The sequence below is a fragment of the Pelobates fuscus genome, chromosome 10 (genome assembly GCF_036172605.1).
Source record: "Pelobates fuscus isolate aPelFus1 chromosome 10, aPelFus1.pri, whole genome shotgun sequence".
NCBI classification, from domain to species: Eukaryota; Metazoa; Chordata; class Amphibia; order Anura; family Pelobatidae; genus Pelobates; species Pelobates fuscus.
The window spans coordinates 47,386,299-47,408,050 of record NC_086326.1 but is presented as its reverse complement, the minus strand read 5'-3'; positions in this window follow the sequence as shown (position 1 = coordinate 47,408,050).

Below are 21,752 nucleotides of genomic sequence, written 5' to 3'. Positions count from 1 at the left end.
ACTGCTCTTCTATTACAGTGGAAACAAAATTTTGGTTGTAAAAGCACGCTATAGAGACACAAGATATGAGTGGCAACTGTCAAAGCACGCTGGCAGGGTTGTGCAGGGCACACGCTGAAGGAAGGCCTGACAGAGCCGCTTGAAGGACACTGACTGTCTGCTATTAGCTTACACTGGAAACCTTTTTTCTTTGTAAAAGCACGCTAAAGAGACACCAGATATGATTGGCAACTGTCAAAGCACGCTGGCACAGGTCTGCAGAGCACACGCTGAAGTAGGCCTGACACCCAGACGCTTGCAGACAACTAACTGATCTTCTATTACAGTGAAAAAAAATGATTTCTTTAAAATCTAACGCTTAAGCTATTGTTAAAACAGATATGAGTGGTGGCACTGACTGTGCAAATGGGCAAGGCATCCAACCTGACACAGAATCTGGCAGGCAGGCAACTGCTCTTCTATTACAGTGAAAAAAATATATTTATTTTAAATCTAAAGCTTAACCAATTGTTAAAACAGATATGAGTGGTGGCACTGGGCTAGTGGGCACAGTATCCAATGTGAACCTCACACAGAAGCTGGCAGGCAGGCAACTGCTCTTCTATTACAGTGAAAAAAATGATTTATTTAAAATCTAAAGCTTAACCAATTGTTAAAACAGATATGAGTGGTGGCACTGACTGTGCAAATGGGCAAGGCATCCAACCTGACACAGAAGCTGGCAGGCAGGCAACTGCTCTTCTATTACAGTGAAAAAAAAATATTTATTTTAAATCTAAAGCTTAACCAATTGTTAAAACAGATATGAGTGGTGGCACTGACTGTGCAAATGGGCAAGGCATCCAACCTCACACAGAAGCTGGCAGGCAGGCAACTGCTCTTCTATTACAGTGAAAAAAAAATATTTATTTTAAATGTAAAGCTTATCCTATTGTTAAAACAGATATGAGTGGTGGCACTGGGCAAATAGGCACAGTATCCAATGTGAACCTCACACAGAAGCTGGCAGGCAGGCAACTGCTCTTCTATTACAGTGAAAAAAATGATTTATTTAAAATCTAAAGCTTAACCAATTGTTAAAACAGATATGAGTGGTGGCACTGACTGTGCAAATGGGCAAGGCATCCAACCTGACACAGAAGCTGGCAGGCAGGCAACTGCTCTTCTATTACAGTGAAAAAAAATTATTTATTTTAAATCTAAAGCTTAACCAATTGTTAAAACAGATATGAGTGGTGGCACTGACTGTGCAAATGGGCAAGGCATCCAACCTCACACAGAAGCTGGCAGGCAGGCAACTGCTCTTCTATTACAGTGAAAAAAAAAATATTTATTTTAAATGTAAAGCTTATCCTATTGTTAAAACAGATATGAGTGGTGGCACTGGGCAAATAGGCACAGTATCCAATGTGAACCTCACACAGAAGCTGGCAGGCAGGCACCTGCAATTACATTACACAGGAAAAAAAAAAAAAGCAGCCTGATGTTATAGCCCTAAAATGGGCTTTTTGGGGTGCTGTCCTTACAGCAGAGATCAGATGAGTCCTTCAGGATTGTAGTGGACACTGAATACCCTAGCCTAGCTATCAATTTCCCTATCTAATCAGCAGCAGCTAAACTTTCCCTCCTCTCACTAAGCATGCATCTTCCGAATGAATCGAAAATGGATGCTGGGAGGGAGGTTGGAGGGTGTGGAAGGGAGGGAGTGCTGCTGATTGGCTGGAATGTGTCTGCTGACCGAAAGGCACAGGGTCAAAGTTTGCCCAATGATGACGAATAGGGGACGGATCGAACACGCTAAGTTGGCCGGGAACTGTTCGCCGGCGGACAGTTCGGTACATCACTAAATCCTAATATACACAGCACAGCCAAGCAACGCGCAAGAATGTAAAGGGCCTTCACTCCTCCCTTTTCCTCAGTTTTTTTCCACTCCTGTTTCCTTGTCTCAGACCTCCGAGTTCATAATTATTGCCAATATGCATCATGTGAATTCCGTAAACTAAGACTGGATCCATTCATGGGTTACGCTGTTTTGTTTGAATATGACATAATACAGCAGCTTTACTTAAAAGAGATTTGAGAAATACTAGTAAGTACGTATAAGAAAGTCTAGAAAGCAAAGAGCTATGAAAATAGTGTATATATATATCAAAAGAACAGGAGCTACTGTATATGCTGTCTTAAAGCAATAGGTAAATCATAACCGACTGTTTTTTTTTTCTCTTTCTTTCTACTTTGCTAACATCACCATACCATAATGTAGCAGAGCTCTATGCCACATGAAGGTTTTAAAAGGGACACTTCATGTACAAATACAACTTTAATGCCTTTGATAGATTTTGACCTCATTAGTATGCTGTATTTTATTTTTTTAATGCTCAAATAGTTATAATTTTAGCACAAAAAAAATGTTCAGGACCTGGGGAAAGGATCTCTAACCACCTTACTTTGATGTGAACTCAACCTTGCGGGCCTAGGGGACATCATGGTTCGGCTAGAAGCTGACTCAGATAATATGGTGGCAGTGTAAACATTGTCAGGTCCCCTGCCTCCGTGCCACTCGCGGCGGCCTTGCTTACCCCATCACCATAAGCGGCGCCTTCTGGTCCCTGTCCACGGCGTGCGGATGTCCCTGCCACCATGTTCCAAACTGATAGTGTTTCTGATGCAGCACGCTCCAGAGCAGCATCCTTATATGTGTGCCAGACCCGGTCATGTGACCACAAGGGAAGGAAGAAACACCTCCCACGTGTTGTGGTTAACACTAATTGGAGGTTAGCCAATCAGACACACCCTGTGTGTGTATAAGCTAACCTCCCCCTTGCCTCAGTGCGGTCTGTGTTTAGCCCAATAGTGCATTATTCTCTGTCTGCTTATTTGGTTACTGAATTTTGATTTGTCTTACCTTTACTCTGTCCCTGTTTCCCTTACCTTGGCTTGTACTTTGACTATCCTTTTTGCATAGCCCGGCCATTCTAAGGACTGGTATTGTAATTCTATGTGTTTGCCCCGTCTGCTTGCTTAGGTTCCCCTGATGACCATGACAAACATTAACATAGGCAACCTATAGTGCCAGAATGACTAGCTACATATGCATTAGTAGCTCTATTTAATATGAGTGCTAGCCCAAACATCTCTGTGTATCTAACACCTAGCACCAGACAATCTGCACTATTATCGATTATGTTCTGTTTTATTACTTATATCTACAAGCATTTGAAGTTCAGATGGCTACCAACTGAGAATTTCTCAATCATTTATTGGACTCAATATTTGGCTCAACCTGTATTGTGTTTAAGGATGATAATGGCCCTTATAGCCGATCTTGATAACAGAGGCCGTTGCTGCAACCTCATACTTGGGGTTCTATTTGAACAAGAGACATCCCATAGTCAACTATGCGAAGACCACATGGAAGTTTTCAATGGTCTCCTCAACATGCACCTTGCCTTCTCTATTGTCTATTTTAGAGTACATCAGACCCTGATGGTCAAAGCCTTCCACGCAGTGTAATCCTGTTGCCTTGTTGACTACAGCCTCAACGAAGCTATATTGCATGCAGCCAGAGAAGCTACAGATCTACACTGTCACCAATACCACCTGCAACTCTTTTCAGATTTATCCAATGCTACTCTTGTATACTGCAGTGCCTTGAAATGATTTACTCATAAACTGACAAAAGAGAAGATAAGATACCACTGGCAACTGCCTATAGGCCTGTAGCCAATACTCCTGAGGGCCTGCAGCCTGTCCCATGCCACCAGGACTTTGTGCAACTTGGGACCCAGTTTCAACTTCCTCCCATAAACATGCAATGGCCTGAACCACTAGATAATTATTTGCAGTCCAACTATCCATCTGTCACGGATTCGCAAAATCAATACCAGAAGAAGAGGCAGACTAGAAGTGACCAGGACAGCTGGCTTGTTCCTATGAAGCAGGAATGATTGTATTAGCCACAATGGGACACTCTAGCTTACTTACATTTCTTTGGAATGTTTGCAATTACTTCAGGGGCTGATTGGACTTTTCCAGTTTTTCGTGTGGAGACCATCAGCCTAACAGGTGGACCTCAATATAGTCCTGAAAATATTGTAAGAAAAAAAATCTCTACATGACAAATCCTTTATTGCGTTCAACAGGTAGTTTGTGTCAGGGTGTCAGGATAATGGACCTTATTGATGATTGATAAGCCTATATGGGGTGGCGGGGGAGGCGGTAAATAGATATATTGGACATAATTTTTAAGATGACTATATTTAACTTTGCTATACACTGTACACTATTTGTTTCTTTTTCACCTTTTGCCATTGGCTAGGCTTGGCCACGTGCCCCTAGAGGATAGGTGTTGGAGGTGTGGACAGACAGAGGGAACACATTCCATATCTGGTGGGAATGCTCATACATATGTCTATACTGGGAAAACACAAAATAAAACAGATATTCTTGGGTAATTCGGCACCACTTCTCCCAACTCCATTACTCCTGCATCATATCATCAACCACTCCTCAGGCTACAAGAAATCCCTGACAATTCACATTCTAAATGTGGCCAAGAGCATGATACCATTGTATTGGAGGAAAGATGTTCCATCTCCACTAACCCTGTGGTTTCAACACAATGAGGAACTCATCTTTGGTGCTCAGGGCTGACAACTAATAGATATTTGGACCAATTGGCTGCTCTCGATGGAGTCGAGGGAGTTCCAAACCCTCTTACTGTGAAGCCATAAGACCGCATATTGCCCCCCTCTTCTTTTTGTGTACCCTGGGACCTTTTGTGTATCAGGTGAGGCCAGGCTTCCAAATTTCACCTTCCCGAACCCATAATTATGAATAAAGTTCTTCTTTAAACAATAATTGTTAAGTCCTTATGGAACTAAAATGTGATAGAGCGTATTGCATTACCACATAATATCTCAATGTTGCCACTTGTTTCCAATTGCATTAGTAAGAAGGTCAGTTGGCTTATGGACCTTCACTGTTATGCTTGCTGCTCTTACTGGAGACTTGCATGTCTCAACAGCTTTACACTTGTGATATCGAGTCCTGTGAGACTCACTTTGGTCTTGATATCCTGTGTTTTAAACATTATGTGACTACTTATGACTTACTTAAAGTGAAACAAAGTCAATAAAAAGATATTTACAAAAAAATGAATGTTTTGCAGAATTCTGTACAATAAGCCTCTTTCTTTAGACACCCCTCTCATGCCGGAAAGAGTGAGCGGCTTTGAATTCACAGCCTAGCTGCAGACAAGAGAAACTGCAAACAGGTAGTGATAGTTCTACTATATGTCTTCTTGGGTGGCCTCTCCTTCTAATGCAGGTTGTTTTATAGTTCGGATCATACAGTATCTGAGCTGTATGCATAAGGAAGTTATTTTATGGGGTAAGGTGGTGTGGCTAAAGAGGCAGGCTTATGGTGCCACATTCTGCAAAACATTTATTTTTTTTATGCAAAAACTGTAAAGATTTGAGTATGCGAGCAATATAGCATTTTAATAAGTTCAAAACCTAGCAAATAAGGTAGTGTATAATTTCCAAATATCCTGAAGTTTTGTCCTCTTTCCCACAAAAACAAAAGTTGGTGGATTTAAGCCTCACTTAGTTGTGTATTTGAAATGCAAACCATATCTCAGATTTAAATGTGATCACCAATGTCTCGTCTTTAAAATAGTTTCTCTGTGTTATAATATCCCAGGATTTATCATTCTAATCTTTAAAAGTGCTCAAGGTTTTCTGAATGAAGAGTCTCAGTAGCCTTGTTTCAACTGTTCTTTCTGATTTATTTTCCTCTGCTGTATTGCTAGCAGATGACTTTAGTCTCTTGATGCTCACCTTGTATCTGTCACTTACTCTCTCCTTTAATTGGTATCTGAGCTTTTCCCAGCGCTGTTTAATACTTCTGAAATGTTGGATTTCTTCAGACTAGAGCCAGTGTTGCCACAGACCTTATTAAACATTCTTTAGCCGACCCTTAAACGTTTAGAAGGCTTTATAAAAACTGACAATGCAATGCATAATTCCTAAAATATTCATGGAAGAAACAGTAACATTTATAAATGATAGCAGTTTATATAAACTGTATATCGGTTCAATCATTAGCATGCTATACTATATTTACATCACATCAAACTGGACTTCAATATTTTAATGTGAGTAAATATTGCTTGATAAAAAAAATAATCAAATAGTGCCCAAGGGTAGATTTATCTTATATTTTTAGTGTTATAGAGATTATGCATATGCTATCTTTTTAAAAATACAAGTACCACTGAATACCCAACCATATGTGCAAATATTAAGACTTGACTCTTTACCCTTACATTTGCTCTTAAGCCAGAGAATGACAAAGCTCTTTTAGCCAATCGTAGGCCTACATAGGTCGCTATTGGAGGCCTTCATGTTTTCTTTACATTCCTGTTCGGTTATGCGTATGCATACACAACATACACTACTCAAGGCTTCTTTTTCAGTGAAAAATATAAATGAAAGCAACTCGTGCATATGAATAGTAATTACTTCCAAACCATTTTGAAGGAAGGATTCTTGTGCAATTTTTTTTCAATTGCCAAAAAAAATATATTTTGTGTTCACAAACCAAGGTGCATTCGGTGCAAATCAAATAGTAACAGAAAATAAACTTCCCTGTGCCAGGAGAAGCTTCAAAGGTACCCCAAAGACTTCCCCTTGTCTTCCACAATACAGTAAATGTATACAAAAATAGGGGAATATCTGCTAAACCAAAAGAAAGCAAAACAACATAGTGTATAACTGTGAAGATAAAGTGCTAAATAGTACAATCCCAATTGGTCACTAACAATTTTAATGAAGGAAAAATGCCTTGTATGTAATTACCCTCAAAGGGTCTAGTCTTCTGAATGTTTTCAGATCACAATTTGTTGGCTGAAGATCGTGTACTCAAAAGAGAAATAAAGTTGTAGTGCAAATAGAGTGGGTAATAAAAAATAATAATTTATTAGGTTTAAAATGGTGGATGTAATAATTCAGAGTCACCACTAGGCGTCCAACACATTTCATCCTTACTATGGACTTCCTCAGGGTCTTTACACTGTCAGGTTACAATCCAGAATAAGTATAAACACCCACTCCCCTCCCAAGTCCTTTTATACCCCCTTAAATGTCCATTAAAAGTCCTTATTGCAGCTGTTTGTTTTTTTCAGATATCTTCCAAGTGCAATGCTTTTTAACTAAGAAGTAAGAAAACACTTATTTAAGTCAAGCCACTCAAAAGTCCATTTGTTACCCTGTTTTAAAAAAAAATGAAATAAATAAAAAACAACTTAAAGGGTAAAATATTGGGTTGTTCTATGCCTTAAAGGGGAACTGCCTTCTACAAATGTTTAATATTATGTTTTCGTATCCCTATATTTAATAAATATGTTTTTATGAAGTGTGAAAAATAAAATTAAATAATTAAATGTAGAAATTCACAACTCTGTATCCTATGACTGGGCTCCTCCATCTTAATTCTCTGACAATTAATAGAAACACGTTATATTTCTCCTCGTCATTAGCATAATGTTTGCCCTGGTTTTTGGTTTTATGAATTAGGTTATGATGTTATTTTTAAATATTAAAAGTACACTGAAAACAAAACAGAGCATCTCATGAAAAAAAAAAGGTGAATATATATTAATGCTTTATTCAGTAAAGCAAATGCCAGAGAAGTGGCAATTATCCTTTATTTAATTTATTAATTCATTATTTATTTATAAATGCAAAAAAACTGAAATAAGCGCTTTCTTCTCAAGAGTGAGCTGCAGTTCACCAACAAGGTGTTCCCTCAACCTTATGATAAATAATCAGATAAAATAGAAAGGTGAACAGCGCTAATAATCAGAAAATATACATACGTTTTAGTGAAATACTGGCCAACGAAGTAGCTTAAAAAAAAGGAACAAATACAATAATGGTACAGTATGTATGAACAATGTAACTAGACAAAATAGAGGTGTTGTATTCACACTCACACTTTAAAGAGCTATATCAGCTCGGTGTTAAAAGCCTGGACGGAATAATCCCCGTCTATGGATTTCTTGGAGTTCAGGACCGTTGATGGACTTATAGGTGTAGATGTTCGTTATATGTAAAACAGAAATAGAATGCACCATATGGTATAGTATGTAAATGTAAAGTGATATAGTAAAGTGGATAATCCTACTTACATATACTAGAGCAAGGACCTGCTCTAGTTTGAAGAGTTTCAGGTGGAACAATCCCCACCTTAGGATATAATGGACCCAGGTATAGCAGCAAAGCAATGATAAATAGGAAGGAGGACAAAAGAGATGACTGGATATGTTTAAAATATATATATACTTTATTACAAATTAGTAAAAAGTGAATAGCAAACTATAAAACCAGTACTGTTTAAAAAGTCCAAAATTCTTCCTCACTTGACGCGTTTCGCCGAAGCTTTTTCAAAAGTGAATGCTTGCTGCTTGGGGTCCTCAGGATTAAATACCTTCTCTGATGATGGATACTTCATCATTTCCGGTTTCGTCGAAGTGGCATAGGCGGAAGTCCTCCCGACACCATTTGGAGTGTGGGCGATTTGTGGGAAAGTTCGAAGTAAGGATCAGAGATATAAAGGTACATAATAATAGATCGGATCAGATAATAATTTGAATAGTTACAGTGTTGAACGGACATAGAATATGTCAGTAACATAAAAAGTATGATTTTTAACTACTTAGTGATGGCATAAACGGAACTATTCCGGCCGCCATTTTTGATATGGGCTAATGACTAGAGAAGGAATCAGAGGTTAGAAAGTCAAAGAGGAGCATAATCTAAATGTAAAAGAAACATATATATACAACTAAAGAGAGTATAAATAACAAGAAATACAGTAATATTTACATAAAAGAGTATAAAAGAATATAAGCGCCCATGTTAAAAATTAACCAAGTCGAATTCTATGTTGAGCCCATTTGGGTGGAGGGTATCTAAGCGATAAACCCACTCCATTTCTAACTTTCCTATATTTCTAATAATATCGCCCCCTCTCCAGTGTGGTTTATATTTAGCAATACCCAGAAATTTTAGTAGGCTAGGATCTTTGTTATGGTGTAAGAAATGTGCGGATACAGAGTGGTTTTTGTAACCTTTTTCAATATTGCGACAATGTTCGCTGATTCTTACTTTCAAGGGTCTTATTGTTCTACCAACGTATTGTAGTCCGCATGGACATTCTAACATGTAGATTACATTTTTGCTATTGCACGTTATAATTTCATTAATATTAAAACGTTTTTTGTTTTTGTTTGACTTAAACTCTGATGTGCATTTTTCCATTTTCCAATTGACTTCCGCCTATGCCACTTCGACGAAACCGGAAATGACGAAGTATACACAGCGGAATCGATTTCCATCATCAGAGAAGGTATTTAATCCCGAGGACCCCAAGCAGCAAGCATTCACTTTTGAAAAAGCTTCGGCGAAACGCGTCAAGTGAGGAAGAATTTTGGACTTTTTAAACAGTACTGGTTTTATAGTTTGCTATTCACTTTTTACTAATTTGTAATAAAGTATATATATTTTTAAACATATCCAGTCATCTCTTTTGTCCTCCTTCCTATTCATCATTGCTTTGCTGCTATACCTGGGTCCATTATATCCCAAGGTGGGGATTGTTCCACCTGAAACTCTTCAAACTAGAGCAGGTCCTTGCTCTAGTATATGTAAGTAGGATTATCCACTTTACTATATCACTTTACATTTACATACTATACCATATGGTGCATTCTATTTCTGTTTTACATATAACGAACATCTACACCTATAAGTCCATCAACGGTCCTGAACTCCAAGAAATCCATAGACGGGGATTATTCCGTCCAGGCTTTTAACACCGAGCTGATATAGCTCTTTAAAGTGTGAGTGTGAATACAACACCTCTATTTTGTCTAGTTACATTGTTCATACATACTGTACTGTTATTGTATTTCTGTTCCTTTTTTTAAAGCTACTTCGTTGGCCAGTATTTCACTAAAACGTATGTATATTTTCTGATTATTAGCGCTGTTCACCTTTCTATTTTATCTGATTATTTATTTATAAACTATTTTACCAGGAATGATACATTGAGATTACTCTCGTTTTCAATTATGTCCTGGGCCGACAAACATTATATTGTTACAATAGAGTGCAGTATAATATTAAAATACATAGTATAATATTAATAATTCAAAGTAATATTAAAATACATAGTATGAGGAACCTCATAGCGTTAGAATGGAAAAAACCCACTTGCCCCACCAAACAACAATTGATGGATAAAATCCATCAATACTTCATATATGAATGCATGTCAGTAACCTCACAGACACAACACGAAATACTCCAAGATACATGGAAACCATGGGCAAACATGTATACTAAACAATACCAATAATACCCCACTTTTTATTTCTACTTTTACTTTCACTCGTTCTTTTACTTTTACTTACACTTTTATCCATGTAATCCCAGCAATATCATGGTAAATACATGTATATATGAAGACAAATCAGATTAAGATTCCATGACCAGGCACTAACGACCCTACATGGAAAAAGCTGAGAGAGGTACCGATACAGAAGGGAAACAGGGGATAGTAGGTCTCCACACTGATAACTGCTCTCAAATCACTCTAATGCTTTTTGGATCGAACAAACAGGAACACAAAGAGTTAAAATGTGACAATAACTGTTGTAGGCCCTGGTTAATTCCCTCTTTCCCCTCCCCCTCAGTTAATCCTTACCTCACTTTTACGACGAAGTTACTCCCCACATAAGGAAGTTCCAAATGACACAACAGGGATGATAGACAGACCAGTATACCACAGAAATGTATTGAAACGGATGTATGTATGTAAAATCGTAACTTGTCATATGGAATAATGCATGTTCCCATGAAAACCTATGTCGTATCCCCCTTGATCCCCCCCCCCCTCCCTTCTTCATTTTCTGTACCCTATACCCACTTACCCTGATGTTTTACAAAACAATAAAATTTAAGTATTAAAAAAAAAAAAAAAAATACATAGTATAATATTAAAAATACAAAGTAATATTAAAATATACATATAATTTAACACAGAACAAATAAAATACAATCAACCATGATTACTGGTGCATTCTGTACTGAGATATGTTGACAAGGATCTCTTAAAGTGTTTTAGAGTGGAGGAAGATTTGTGACCGGGACGTAGCTCTGAAAGAAAATGAGCAAATAAAACCCAAAATTTAGATGCCCCTATAAATGTGTTAACTTACCATAGATATCATATATCTGAACTCAACAATTGATATTTCCCTTGACTCTACTCCCTCCACAGCACAAATTCAATTCTGAGGGTTGTGTGTTAACCTGCCCCCAGCACAATCAAAGGTTTAACAAATTTATATTTCATAATGTTGAAGTGTGATTTAATATAAATGCATCTACAAAGGGGACAGGCTATAGTTAATGTGTTTAGAATGCTACTTTAGATATTTAAATGAGAACATTTGAATCAGATTAGCAATTACTTTGAATATGTACTTGCCTTCCAAAATGGACAATAAAAATGTAGCAAATCACTGTATTTCCGTTATTTAATATAGTCCTAACCCAATAACACTGTTACCCTGTTGGTTTGGCAAATGCAATAATATTCTTTAAGAACCAGCACAAATATATGCTTTACATTACTTTTCAGATCACATATAAAATAAGTCCAGCTGTAGCTAAAGCAATATAAAATCTTTACAATCCAGGCACATGGCAAAAAGGTTTTGTTGATTACATGTGAAATAGAAATACGCTCATACATAGCTAAAAGGTATAAAATATATATATTCAAAAACAGGCACAAATTCCATTAAGTATGTATTTTATGATTACATGTAAAACAATTATTTAAAGTGTCATTCAAGCAATATCATGTATTAATACATATTAACTACTTCACCAACCCTGTGTTTATAACAATGGAAAACAAATATGTAATTTACAACCTAATAATCAGATATTTATTGTCACGTTAAAGGGATACTTCAGACCCCTAAAGCACTTTAGCTTACATTTTTTATAAATTAACCTGGTTACACCCCCTTGGCTTTCAAGCAGACAACAGGTCCTGTTACTTTCTGGTTTGGTTAGCTCAGTTGAGCTAAACTCAAGAGGCAGCAATTGTTCAGAGCACCTGCCTTGCAAAGACTTCTCATTGAGCGCATTGGGAAGTCTGCGATAGGACAGCCACAGAAAGTCTGGGCAGGGTTAGAAGGGGAGGGCTTGCAGAGGCTGCCGACAAGAGAACTACATGCTTTGAAAACTGTTTTAAGATATACCCCAATAAAACAATGCAGAATTAAATGCATCTAAGTTTTAATTTGCTGTATACCTACTAAACAGTGATTTTTATTTATTTTGTATTTGGGTAGTAACGTCCCTTTAAGGGCTGCTAATAAAACATTAACAGTATAGATGCAATCATAACCCAGAGTTCCGATACTTTTTGACAATACTCTTACCCTTATCATAATATGCCCTATACTTTAAGTTAAACGCTCAGTTTTCAGGGATCACATTCATACTGAAGATAAGTTATTTAAACTGTGTGAGTTCTACTCTTCAAATGACTTGAAAGAGATTTGAAAACCCTTTCTAACAAATAACCAGTAACTCAAAATATTTCTACATTTTAGCGCAGGAAAATGAACAACACAAACACCTCCCCTGAAATGATAAGGATTTAAAGCAACTTTAATAAATCTTTGTTAATCAACTTCACCAATTAAATTACAGTAAGCTCTGTAACGGATATATAACATCAAAATGAATCATAATAAATATAATATCTTAAAATTCCTTTTAGTGATATTTCAAACCTGAGTATAACTCATTATCTGCTATCAATGTAGAAATGTAGAAAGAGACCTTGACTGGCACCAATCCAGGGATGGCTGATACATAAAGCCTTTATATACCATCATATTTCTAACATGCAGTCAAATATGACACTCAACAAACCTTCAGGTATTTCAAGTGTTCCAGCTCAAGCACACTTTCTGCAACTAATGAAGCCCTTGATTAGTTGCATCAGACGTGTTTGAGATAACACATGTTTTACATATTTGTGCTGTTGTAAGGGATTCTGTTCTGAGGTTAAATAATTTTGAGACTGCATAAGTCATTATAAGTTGCATTTAGGGGAACCCCTTGAAGCATTCAATGTGTTGAGCTATTTTAATTGCTTTTATTTGATTTGTTCATTGCAAGCAGCTGAAAGTCTGTGAACGTTGACAATTAAATAGATTCTAAATGGGGATTGAATCATTTTGATCACAACTGTAATTTTAAAAACATAGTAATAATTCAAATTTAATTTGCTTTAAAAATCTTTAGAGCAGTTCAACTATATCCTTAAATATTATGCAGCATACACTTCAGATGAAAGCTTTTGTAAGTATTGTGTTATACTAAAAGTTATGATTGGGGCTGCCATAAGTTTGTAATATTCTGAGCAATCTGAACATTGAAAGTTATTGTCAGGTTTCAAAACTGACATGTAAGACTTTTCCGTTTATTATTGGCCCTTTAAGTGAACTTCATGATTTTTCCTCTAGTGGCCTCCCTAGCCACTAATCTATTCACTCACCTTAATAACCTCACCTGGATTAACTAATGAGGAGGCTTGATAAGTCTACTCCCAGCACACAACAGGGCCTTGAAAATGAAGTCTATGCTCTGATAAAGAATCACTGTTCCTGATAATATCCTGTATGTTATCTACATTATTTCATTCTGTAGAGAACTTACCTGCAGTGCCTCATCCTGTACTCATCTGCATTTCCTCATACTGAAATGCACTAGCCTGCATTACTTCATCCTGAACTTACATGAAAGACTTTCCTTATCAGCTTCCAAGAATCCTGATTTGTAGCGTATTGCCTTCATTGAAGAATCTTAACTGCTTCAATTGCTGCATCACTGCATGATCTCGTGAGCAACCTGCATTTTATTAATTTGGAATATACCTACCTGTTTCAACCTCTACAACTCTGCATGATCCTGTATTGTCTTATCCTAAAATGTATTTACCTATAACTAGCTGCAATGCAAAGTATCCTGGAAATCCTTAGGTACCAAAAGACAAGTAAAAATGGCGCTAAAATTAATGTGTACAGTACAATATAAGATTAAAGCAGCACTATATATCGTGAAAAAGCTCCTCTCACATAACATACAAAAAACCAAAAATAAAGTGCGCTGTGCCTTTAAGACCAATATTAGTGAATAATTCACACAAATATTAATTAACAATAATAATAATAATAACTCTTCAAATGTATTATAATGTGCACTGTGCTTAAATACTATAGATCAATTCAAATGATATAAATATCACATACATATGTGATATCTTAAAAGTGCATTAGTGTCAGACCACATAAGTGCTGATTGAAAAATAAACTCACTTTTAAAAGTTGCTTCTGTTGACAATTCAACAGATCTATAGTATTTAAGCACTGTGCACATTATAATACATTTGAAGAGTTATTATTATTATTATTATTGTTAATTAATATTTGTGTGAATTATTCACTAATATTGGTCTTAAAGGCACAGCGCACTTTATTTTTTTTTTTTCCTGGAAATCCTTAACTACTTGGTATAACTTCAAGCCTGCTTGTATACAAAAGACTTTATTCATTTACTTTCTAAAGATCTTGTTTGTGGCATATCGCCTAAACCCTGTTATTCTCACAAAGTATCCTGTTTGTGGCAGACTGCCCTTTATTTTTTATTTTCAGTAAAAAATTTTATATCTAATACGACAAATAAAGTTTTAACCAATAACCCTTGCAATCGTCTCCTCTCTGACCTGCTCAGGAGCATGACAGTTATTTTCATTTTATCAGTGCTCTAATTGGCCCTAAATATAAAGAAGCCAATCAGAATGCAGGTATGAATCAAAATATGTCCACTCTTTTTAGTTTCTGCTGCAGCATTCCTTACATTCTTCCTCTAGTGCAGAAGGTTAAGTAGCATTAAAAGTCATAATGTAAAATGACCATAATGCTTATGTAACGGTCAGGGCCAGCGCTACCTGTGAGGCGGACTAGGACCGCCGCCCCCATTATGCTTCAGCCGCCCGAGCGCTCTGTAGAGAGCCTCAGGTGGCTGCAGCTTTGCCCGGGCTGCTGCGTCCATGAGGGCGCACCGCCCGGGCGCAGCATGAGGAGAGGGGCTGACAGGAGGTCACTCCCTCCCTCACTGTAGCGTGGCTGAGCCATGTATGGTCCGCGGGTACAGGGAGCATCTGTCTCCTGTACCCGGCCGGACTAACAGGAAGTGAACACTGAGTGGTGCACATAATGCACCCCTTACACACAGAAAAACACACAATGCATTACACACACAGACACACACACACAAGCAATGCAACCCTTACACACAATGCATCTCTTGCACACACAGAAACACACAATGCATTCCTTACACACACTCAATACACCCCTTACAGACGCACACACTGCATCCCGTACATACACAGAAACATACCTTGCAGCCCTTACACATACAAACACAGATTCACACAATGCATTCCTTACACACATATCAGGACATCCCCTACACACTCCACCCCCTGTGAACAAACTCATTGGTGGAACATGAAGGTGGACCCTGGGACCCAGACCTTGAGCTGTGTAAAGGGCCCCCCAAAAATGGAGCTGCTTCCCGTTCTCCCAGAACATTGATTTTTGTGACCGCAGTTACAAACAGCCTCCAGAGAGCCTGTTCTACACCAGACCAGTGGAGCCAGACTGCAGTTAGAGCCCGTCATCATCCTCATTTGGTTGTAAGTAGACAATCTAGTATATTATTTGTGGCACTAATCTCTAATTTACCTCACATTAAAGAAACACTATAGTCCCCAGAACCACTTCAGCTTAATGTAGTGGTTCTGGTGTCTATAGCCTGTCCCTGCAGGCCTTTTAATGTAAACACGGCGACACTGCAGCACTGGCATTAGTTAACATGGCAGACCATATGGGTGGGGCATTGTGATGTCACATGGGGGGGGGTCGGCAAACTTTTCTTTTGCCTAGGGTGGCAAAAATCCTTGCACCGTCCCTGGTAACGGTAGTCACCATCACTGGACACTTTATGTAGGTTCCCAGATTGCTCTTATATTTAATCACCCTGTGCCCATTAGAAGTATAATGTTGTGTATAATGTATTTGTTTGTCAGTTATTTTCTTCCCCCCTTTTCTTACTGTTTTCTCAAAAAGGCATTGTCCTATTGCTCCAAAAACACTTCCAGGCTAGTTCAAATTGTCTGTTCTGCCACGCTCTTAAATCTCCCATATGGTCTGGTCCTCAGCCCTTCGTATTGTCTGTCCCCACCCTGCCTTGTAAAAACAGTACTGCATTGCTGTGTTTACAAGGCAGGGTAACTAGTGTAAAACAGAATGGAAGTTAATTAGCTTGTTGTATGATTGTGAAACAGTTATTTTGCAACACCTCTTGGTGACCAAAGGGTAATTCAATTCTGGTGACTTAAACTAATTATGTTCTGGACACCAAGACTCTGGGGAGAGACTTACATGTTTTAACTGATTCCCTTTTGGGAATGTGCCTATAAATACCTGTATTGTATTCAACAAAGTCTGTTCTATTTAGACATTAGAGCTATATCACTGTGCCCTGTTGCAGGGTGGAAGAGCTCAGAAGCTGCGTCGACTGGGCCAGAAGCTTTCCATGTTTTCCCTGTGGCTGCTAGAAGACAAGTTTGGCAGAGGTACCCAGCCAGGGTACAAGGAGCTCCATCACAGCTTACATATAAATCTGCAGTTTAAATTGTGCTATTTCTTTTTAAAAATCATGCAAGTTAGCTAAATATATCTTGCGTACATAGTATATTTCAAAACTAAAAACCTATTCTAATTATTTAGACGTGGTATTATATATACATGTGCCCATCTTTGTACCTTACCTGCTATCGGTAATTAAAGGGATCAGACATTAAGTACGAGATGCTTTTATCGCTCCTTACAATTCTTTGGCAAAAATAACTGTAGAGGAGTTGGCTGCTTCTCTTTATTTGTCATTCTGTTATGTGACAAAACTGTTGATGTGATTTCTGGGCTGCTTTGCCCACTTACATGCCATTTTCTATGGATTCCTCTCTCTGATTTGAAGAATTTATGATCATTTATTTTCAGAGGCCCACTTAAATTACCACCAATTTTGCACTATAGCTACAGGGACTGCCAGCAATAATTATTTTTAGTGCTGAGAGACATATTCATTTAAATAAATCTGTGACAATAAGGACAAAATTCTAACATAACGTTTAAAGAACCATGAACAAACGCATTAAATGTTATTTATTTGATGCCGTAAAGACTGGGTTATGATTTCTGTATTTAGTGATTCAGGTAAACATCCCCACTTCTACTTTAAAATAATTAACAGGTATGAAATTGTAAATCATATCAGTCATTTCTTCTTGTAGAGATTTGCCTATAAAATATGTTATGTGCGATGATGCACTGCAGCTCAATAGGTCTCACTTTGCTTTCAGATTTTTATTAAAAAAGGCATGCTTCTAAGCAGATGACTATTTACGCAGATTTATGTTTGCAGGTTAGAAATGTCAGTTATGAGAAGGTAACATTAACATTCGGCTTCTCGGGGGGGCGTGTCTGACTTCCGGTGAGAGCGGTCGCATGGCTTAGGAGCTCCGCCAACATCCCGACCTAAAAGCAACTTTATTCACAGCATTTGTCGATAAAACCTGATAAAACTCACCTGCCCTGCCGTAGTGAATGCACAGGCACACCATGCCCTCAACTAAACAACTAAAACTTTCTGAAACGGCCAGAACGAAAAGATCTGAACGACGCAAAGAAACCCAAGATGGCGACGATGCGCTTAACCTGTCGGATGGCCAGTCTGACTACGAAACGCACACTACCAAGTACTCAGAGGGCCCGGTTACGGAGCGCGGCCTCCACAAAATGCTGCAGGAACTCCGGGCGACAATAACAGCCGACTTTCATCGCATAACTGGTGAACTGCACAAAGAAATCTCCAACTTAGGCGAAAGAACGAATAACCTGGAAAACAAAACGGATGAATTATGTGCGGCCCACAATGACATAGCGGACAAACTCCAGGTACTTTCGGAAGAAAACGCAATGCTGAAAACCAAAATGGCGGACATAGAAGACAGGTCTAGAAGACAAAATGTACGTTTTAGAGGCATACCGGATGATGTTTCCAGCGATGCTATGCCTGCTTACATTCTTTCCCTGTGCAAGTCTCTAGTCCCGAGCCTGCCCGATTCAGCATGGGCCTACGACCGAATGCATAGACTACCGCGCCCGGCTCGCTTGTCAACCGAAGTCCCAAAGGATGTTATTGTCAGGTTCCACTATTATGCGCATAAAGAAACGCTACTACTGGCGGCGAGGAAACTCTCAACTTTGCCAGAACCTCACCAACACGTCGCTCTGTACGCAGATCTATCGGCGGCCACGATGGCGAAGAGGAAGGAGTTCATCACGATCACTAAGACTTTACGAAACAACAACGTAATCTACAAATGGGGTTATCCCACAAAACTGGTTATTTGGCGACAAGGTCGGAACTATGTGGCGAATGATCCGAAGGAAGGTATGAAGCTGATTACATCCTGGGGTCTATGGACTGGATCGCCCAAAGGACCAGAACCCGCTGAGATTGCGCCACCTAAGAGGTTCCAGGCAGAGTGGCAAATGGCCAAATCTCCAGCCAAAGCCCCTTGAACGCTTTAACATATCTACCTACTTGCAGGTTATGTTATTCTGAGGTTTGCCTTAGCGTTGTTATTTTGCCGATATGTGCACTATATATATGTCTTTGCCCTAACTGATCACTATGTTTGAAATAGGCCCACTTTCAGGTACGCCTCATGGGCCTTGCCCACGCCACGTGGTGCCCACTCAGCGTTATTTAACTCACGCTTCCAATCTTTCCTTTATTACCGCTAAGCTGGCCTGCATTTTAGTTACTTAGTGCGCAACCTCACTATTCCCGGGTGCACGTTGTCATACATTTCCAACTCGTATAATTTCTGAAAAATGTATCTCAATGCTATTTTGAGGATTTAACGAACCTCTGACAACTCGCCCACTAAACCCATACCACTTGTGTTTACGCAAGGCGGTACCCCAACATACCCCATGCACTCCCAGTTATGTTCATACCCAAATGTTGTTTAAGCCCCAATCAAGTGCTCTCTGAGAGCGGGTGTTGTGTATTGTGTATTGTGTATTATGTAAGTTATGGTTCTTCAGAACTCACATATGTGGTTATTGTTAGTATTATACCAATTTAAGGATACAATCCATAGGTCGGGAGGAGCCTCAAAGCCCCTCGTCGTGTCACTCCTGGGTACTACAGTTTTACCCTGAGAATGACTACGTTTGTTAACCTTACCAAGGGTTATGTATGTAAATACTTTCGTTACTGGTATATTTTCTCTTCTGTGTTTCCCCTCCCCCATCCCCCTTTTGTTCCCCACCTAGATGGTTCCCAGGAAAACCCATTGCAGGAAAGACGTACTACCTGCCGTCCCCCCGTGACCACTCGTTCTGTCTGCATGGCTTCAAAGTTTCAGAAAGACCCAAAACTCTCATGGCTCCAGGTACTCAGAGCTCGCACTACACCTTCCACCAGGATAGTTCGCCCCATAGCCTTATTGATCCTAACTCATTATGGCCCATAAATCAATGACAATCCTCTCCATAAATGCCAAAGGCCTCAATAGCCCTTATAAGAGAAAACAATTATTACAGGAAATGCATAACTCAAAGGCGGCTATTGTATGTGTACAGGAGACTCACTTTTCGAGCAAAAACCCTCCCCAACTTCGTTCCCCGAAGTACCATACAGCTTATTTTGCTCACTCGCGAACAAAATCTAAAGGAGTTGCAATATTATTCCACACGGACTGGGTGTTCACATTACACAAACAATATACTGACAAAGAAGGCAGGTTACTTATATTGGTAGGAGAATTAAATGGAATAATGGTGACAGTAACATCCCTTTACGCCCCCAATGAGGCCCAAATTTCGTTTCTAGGCAAGGCATTCAAAAAAATTTCATCCATCAAACAAGGTCACTTAATCGTGTGCGGCGACTGTAACTGCACCCTAGATCCCTCCCTGGACATCAAACGCACACACAACAAGTCTCCCATCAAATCCTCCGCACACAACAGCAAATTACTCTCTCAACTCATTCATACACACGACCTCTACGATACATGGAGAAATTTATATCCCAAAGCTCAGGATTACACATACTTTTCACCCGTCCATTTGACGTATACGCGCATTGATATGTGTTTTATTGACAAATCTACACTTCCCCACCTGTTAGATCACACCATCGGTCTTAGAACGTGGTCAGACCATGCTCCAATACTGATCACACTTGAGGTACCATACCCCCCAAGAGGGAGAGGGAAATGGCGCTTAAATGAGGCCATCCTTGACGACCCCAAGAATAGTCGACAGATTTCCACAACCCTCGATACTTACTTTTCCCTCAACTCTACTGAAGACACTTCAGTTGAAACTCAGTGGCTTGCACACAAGGCGGTTATCAGAGGGGAATTCATAAAAATAGGATCTATGGCCAAAAAACGCATCATTTCCAGAAACGCCACACTCCGTCAAAACCTCCTGACACTGGAAACCTCCAATAAAAAATCTCCTTCTAAATCTATCTCCAATCAAATTGCTAAACTGCAAGAGGAAATTCATAACCTCCAGGCCCAGGTGTACGCCAAACGCCTACTTAAAACCCGCCAATCATACTACGTTCAGGGTAATAAAGCAGGGAAACTCCTAGCCAATCAATTAAAAGTCAGATACTTGCAGACAAAAATCCCATATATCCTATCCAAAGACAACACCAGAATTTACAACCCTAACGGTATTGTGGAGGAATTGTCCCATTACTATGAAGATCTATATAACCTAGCCGCTAACGGGACCACGCACATACCGAACTCTACTGAGATATCACACTTTCTATCCCAAATCACGTTGCCACAAACAACAGAACATCAAAATGAACTACTAGACGCACCTTTCACTGAGGAAGAAGTAGCACAGGCGATACGTTCCCTACCCAAATATAAAGCCCCAGGACCTGATGGCCTCTCCAATTATTACTATATCAAATTGTCGTCATCCCTAACACCGCATATCACTAAACTATTTAATAAAATTAGATTGATAGGCAAATTTCCTGGCGAAATGTTAGAAGCTTACATCATCACCCTGCCTAAACCTAACAAATCACCAACAATCTGCAGCAATCTACGCCCTATCTCCCTACTTAACGCTGATGTTAAATTGTACGCTAAACTGATTGCCAATAGACTTAAACCCCTCTTACATAGCCTAATTTCGGAGGAACAAGCAGGATTTGTTCCCGGGCGACAAGTAGGCGACAATACTAGGTATTGTATGGATCTGATTGATTGGGCCAATAAGCATAAAGTAAAGGGCGTCTTAATGGCGCTGGACGCAGAAAAGGCGTTCGATCGCCTGAACTGGGACTATATGACCGCAACACTGTCGACATTCGGCTTTTCACAAGCCTTTCAGACCAGTGTTCTGGCCCTTTACTCAGCACCATCTGCTAAAGTATTTAATTCTGGCTTCACATCTAGAAATTTCCGAATATCTAACG